The sequence below is a fragment of the Eriocheir sinensis genome, unplaced genomic scaffold (assembly GCF_024679095.1).
Source record: "Eriocheir sinensis breed Jianghai 21 unplaced genomic scaffold, ASM2467909v1 Scaffold43, whole genome shotgun sequence".
Classification (NCBI taxonomy): domain Eukaryota; kingdom Metazoa; phylum Arthropoda; class Malacostraca; order Decapoda; family Varunidae; genus Eriocheir; species Eriocheir sinensis.
This window is the reverse complement of record NW_026111754.1, coordinates 1,147,181-1,153,180: the sequence shown is the minus strand read 5'-3', so window position 1 is coordinate 1,153,180 and position 6,000 is coordinate 1,147,181. Positions and strand designations below refer to the sequence as shown.

The 6,000-nt window shown below is 40.3% G+C and overlaps 1 long non-coding RNA gene across 1 annotated transcript in view; it reads left to right on the top strand.

The window, feature by feature from the left end:
• Positions 1–836: 836 nt before the first annotated feature.
• LOC126992264 (uncharacterized) overlaps positions 837–6,000 on the top strand; it is a 63,839-nt gene continuing 58,675 nt past the window's right edge. The window contains exon 1 of the long non-coding RNA XR_007746397.1: positions 837–978. This is a non-coding gene — a long non-coding RNA (uncharacterized LOC126992264). The remainder of the gene's footprint in view (positions 979–6,000) is intronic.

Sequence of the window (6,000 nt, the reverse complement as noted above, 5' to 3'; positions counted from 1 at the left end):
GGGGTCGCGACCCCAAGTGGGGTCGCCAAGCGTTTTCCTGGGGCCACTAAGACCTCAAAATAAAATAAAAATGATGTTATTATATGATGATAACACTTATACAACTAAACTATTGGTTTCATGGTCATATCTAGAGGTGCAGGATTGGTGTCGCTTAAAAAGGGTTGGGAATCACTGCCTTAGGACTTTAAAGCTCAGAAGCAACGACCGTGGCACTGGTGTTTGGAAGGTTTCTAATTGAAACATTAAGGTCCGTTTTTTGAAGCTTTAAAATACCTTCGTAGTGTAGTGCAAAACAAAGGAAGAACCACATTAATTAAAAGTTCTACGGCGTGATGGCTTTGCCCATGGTGTCATAGACTCGGTCAGCATTAGAGTTGGCACTGTCGATACCTGTGATGATAGCCAAAGATGCGGATCTTCTAGTCGCAAAATAATAATTTGAAGAGGCCTTTGCCTTTAAGTGCTTAGGCAGATACTGTTGGAAAGACACTGTCAACTCGACGATTTCCCCATGAAACTGGATAGAGGGGCATTAACTGCATGGTCCGTGAACACCAACACAAGCTATATGGGCTACACTGCCTGAGTCGAGGTTGCTCACCGAGATGTTTCCGTAAGAGACAATCTCGACTAAAGGAAGCCAGGGGGACGCCAGTAAAGTTTTTGGAATGGCCATGTCGATAGATCATGCCATGAGTTTTAAAATTCTCTATTCCTGAATCTGTAGATCTTTCTTTCGATATTTTATGACCAACCATCCCCACCTCTTTTATCGAATTTTGCGTTGGAGCGGCAAACAATTCCATTTCCTTTTCTATTATTTTCTCTTTTCAGGCTACGTGTGTGGCAGCTCAAACCGATTGGGATATCGTCGAGAACAACGTCTTCATCTCGGCAAAAGAAACAGCGAGGAAAACTGATCCTGACGATATTACAGTTTTGATGAATGAGGATGGCTCATTCTCTGACCTTGTAGTGAGTAATAAGCATTGCAGTCTCAATCTCTGATCAAGAGTTGTTTGTGAAATATAACTAGTATAAATATATACTTGGAGATGCTATGAAGCTGCTTCAGTATTTTACGGCATTAGAAATAGGAAAACTAGGATATAAAAGTGTATAAAAGAAAAAGTCAGCTACTTTCTATCCTATAAAAATCAATGTTTAACCCGTAAACCTCGGGACTGTTTTCAAGAAAAGTCACGCAGTGCGGCAAATACTTGCCTCAGACGACCATTTCAAAACGGTACTCCACCCATATCAACGGATTGGTTTCATGAGTGTGCAGACGACAATTATTTTATTTCCAAAAAAAAAACGTGACTGTAATCGGTTATTTTAATTATAAGATAAAGACGATAGCTACACAGGACAAGTATCTCTCATCGACCCTGGCTGAAAACACGGAGCTCTTTTAGGCCTATATGGCGAGCGGCAGCAGGTGAAGGCAATTAAGAGATTAGCAAGGCAGTTAGATCTTCTTGGATGTCCTGCCGTCCGGCCAGGTGTTCTCGGATTCTTTGAAGGAGTGTAGTTGTATGTTTGTTTGTCTGTTTATTTATTTATTTATTTATTTGTGTGTGTGTGTGTGTGTGTGTGTGTGTGTGTGTGTGTGTGTGTGTGTGTGTGTGTGTGTGTCCTTCATTGATCTTCCTTCAGTCCCTCACTGACCTTCCTCAGTCCTCGCTGACCTTCTTCAGTCCTCGCTGACCTTCCTCAGTCTCTCGCTGACCTTCCTCAGTCCCTCGCTGACCTTCCTCAGTTCCTCACTGACCTTCCTCAGTCCCGCACTGACCTTCTTCAGTCCCTTGCTGACCTTCCTCAGTCCCTCGCTGACCTCCCTCAGTCCCTCGCTTATCTTTCTCAGTCCCTCGCTGACCTTCTTCAGTCCCTTACTGACCTTCCTCAGTCCCTCACTGACCTTCCTCAGTCCCTTACTGACCTCCCTCAGTCCCTCACTGACCTTCCTCAGTCCCTCACTGACCTTCCTCAGTCCCTCGCTGACCTTCTTCAGTCCCTCACTGACCTTCCTCAGTCCCTCGCTGACCTTCTTCAGTCCCTCGCTGACCTTCCTCAGTCCCTCGCTGACCTTCCTCAGTCCCTCGCTGACCACAATACCTAAGCTAAAGGGGGCTTGCCCGCCTCGACCCCCGTAACTTCTTAACCGGGGGTGGGGGAGGGGTGGGGGCTTTGCCTTCCCTCGACCCCCCACCACCACCCTTCCAGCTCCCCCGCAACAAGAGGAAGAGGAGGAAGGAGATCGCGCGAGACAGCGCAACATGCCGCCCAGACCACGGCACTAAACTAACGCCCCGTACCCCTCCCATCCAAGAACTTATCTAACCTCTTCTTGAATGTATCTATCGTGTTGGCGCTCACCACATGATTTCTACGTCTGTTCCACTCATCCACTACAGTTGGTAAACCAATTCTTGCCCATGTCTTTGTTGAACCTGAACTTATCCAACTTAAACCCATTGCTACGAGTTCTACCCGGTGTGGTGTCATCGGCCACCAACGTATCCTAAGACATCCCATCCAATATGTGCATGCGCGGGATTTGTTTACGAACAAAGGGTGGATGAATTGCGACACGGTACCATGTCTTTGTCGACTGCCTATCGCGATGTCTCACCTGATTTTTTTTATTTTTTTTTAATCTTTTTAAAAGTAAATATTGACGTATTTTTTTAATTTGAAAATTGCTTGATATATGATAGTTTCTTCCTGCACCCTTTGTATATCAGTAAATGAGGTAAATGAGATATGTCGGTAAACATGATAAATGAGATAACCTGCTCCCCTTGTATACCGGTATATGTGATAAATGAGATGACCTACACCCCTTGTAAGTCGGTAAATGTGATAAATAAGATGACCTACACCCCTTGTATATCGGTAAATGTGATAAATGAGATGACCTACACCTCTTATAAGTCGGTAAATGTGATAAATGAGATAACCTGCTCCCCTTGTAACTCGGTAAATGTGAGTAATGAGATACCCTACACCCATTGAATGTCGGTAAATGTGATAAATAAGGTATATCCTACACCCCTTGTATATCGGTAAATGTAATAAATGAGGTAACCCTACACCCCTTGTATGTCAGTAAATGTGAAAAATGAAGTTTTTTTTTTTTTTTGTCATTCTATAGCGCCGGTAGGCTTTCTGCAGGGGCCTGGTGGTCGGCCCAAGCCCGTCATGGCGCAGGCAATTTTTATAGTGGCGCTAGTTATGCCTGGCTCATGCTGCCCCCTGGAACTCATTTTTGATTCGCTTGTGTGGTTTCTTCTAGAATCCGGGATGATAGGTGGTCTTCTGGACAGCCTGTGGGTAGTCTTAAACCACTCGGGTGTGATTAAAAAAACCCAGGTGGTAGCGTAGGGATTTGAATCGACATTGTCCATGGCGTGATAAATGCTGACCCCGCACGCTAATCACTCAGCCACCGCCTACCCTTGTATGTCAGTAAATGTGAAAAATAAGATAACCTAAACCCCTTGTATGTCAGTAAATGTGATAAATGAGGTAACCTGAAACCTTGTATGTCAGTAAATGTGATAAATGAGATACCCTGCACCCCTTGTATGTCGGTAAATGTGATAAATGAGGTAACCTACGCCCCTTGTATGTCGGTAAATGTGATGAATGAGATAACCTACAACCCTTGTATGTCCGTAAATGTGATAAATGAGATAACCTACACTCTCTTCAGATTGATGGTCATGTTTCTCGGATTCTCTCCATTTAATAGTAGGTTAACTGAATTATGGGGTCCATGTCATTCTTGAATTTGACCATTTTCCCATAAAAGCTGCCATGCTGTCTTGCCACCATCTTTTTTTTTTTTTTTTTTTATTTACGTCGTGGCCTATTGCGCCGGTAGGCTTCTTCCCGGTGGATCCTGATGGTCGGCCCAAGGCTTCTTCCCGGTGGGGCCTGATTGTCGGCCCAGCCCGTTTTGGCGCAGGCGAGTGTTTATAGTGGCGCCATCTTGCATTGGGGATTGAACTCGCGTCCTACTGAACGCGGCGCCGTCACGCTATCCATTCAGCCACCGCTTCCCCAAATATATATATATATATATATATATATATATATATATATATATATATATATATATATATATATATATATATATATATATATATATATATATATATATATATATATATATATTGGCTGGACAAACTACAATATCAACACTGTGTTTGTAGACATCGGGTTTCGCGCATGCGCAGATCAGGATGGGATGTCTTAGGATACGTGGATGGCAGATGACACAACACCGGCTCACTTAAAATCAAAACCTTATTGCATATGTTCTTCTTGTAACTTATTTATTTATGGACCAATATCTTTTAGTCAGAATGCTATTTAATTAATCAGGAAGGATAGGAGATTAATGATCACTATCGCTCGTTTTTTATAGAACAGTAAAAAATATTTCCTAGATATCGATGATAGAATATTAAAAAGTTGAAAAATGTTTGTCAAAAATCTAAATCAACTTCAAACAAAAGTTTAAATAGCAAACATAATTCCTTTTTCATACTTTCAGAAATTAAATAAAAAGGGTAGACTTAAATGAATGCTTAAAATAAGAAGTTAAGATAATATTTTTTCTTTACCTGTCCTGTATACCAAAAGAAAGAGAAAAAATAAGGATATTTATAAGCAAATAATTTAGTTATTACTTATTTGAAATTATTACTTAAAAAAAAACACTTAAAATAGGGGTTTCTTGTAATCATTATTTGAAAAAAAATTAATAGTAATTATTACAAGTTCTAATGATCGGATGATCGGAATGATGATCGGAATGACAGTACTTAAAAAATAATCGGAATCGGATCAGTTACCCAAACTGATCGGATGATCGGGGATCGGAACAGCAAAAAAGTGATCGGTGCCCACCACACACACACATATATATAATCTATATCTATCTATCTATCTATCTATCTATCTATCTATCTATCTATCTATATATATATATATATATATATATATATAAATATATCTATATATATATATATATATATCTATATATATATATATATATATATATATATATATATATATATATATATATATATATATATATATATATATAAAGATATATATATATATATATATATATATATATATATATATATATATATATATATATATATATATATATATATCGCCTAAGTCTGAACAACGTATAACAATTGTTTTGAAAAGATAAGCACACGACGTGAGCTAAATCATTTCAAGGTTGTCTTCAGTACTGAAGACAACACATGATATTCACAGTCGCATTTTTTTTTAAATAAATGTTCTACTATGTTATTTTACCGTATTTTACATCAAACGTATTATAAATTATCATTAAAAGGGAACATTATAACATAAACAATAAATACACATCACTTCCGTTACCTTCAAATGCTCCCGTACGAAACATTTTGAGAGCGGCGACATCATTTCGTATCGCGTCTGTTCAGATAGAACTCTTTGTCAAAGTCTGGATATGCAAGAATCGGTGAAGTGGTAAGCAATGTCTTAAGCCGTTGGAATGACCGTTCCTGCTCCTCGGCCCATTCGAAAGGCGTGTCCTTTCTCGTCAACTGAGTTAGGGGTCTCGCTATGGTTGAGTAGTCCTTAATTAAGATGCGGTAGTAGCCGCTGAAACCCAAGAATGAACGTAGGGACTTGAGAGTTGTAGGAGTCGTAAACGTACGAACGGCCTCCACTTTGTCCTGCGTGGTATGGACGCCCCTGTCATCGAGGACATGTCCCAAGAACGTAATCTTCTTCTGCAGGAAGTTGCACTTACTCAGCTTCAGTGTTAAGCCTGCTGATTGCAGACGAGAGAACACTTCCTGGAGTTTGTTGAAATGAGACTGAGGGTCCTTAGAGACTATTATAATGTACCCCAAGAGACCTGCAAACACTGAGTTAATGAGACGTTGGAAGGCAAGTGGGACTCCAGAGATACCAATTGGC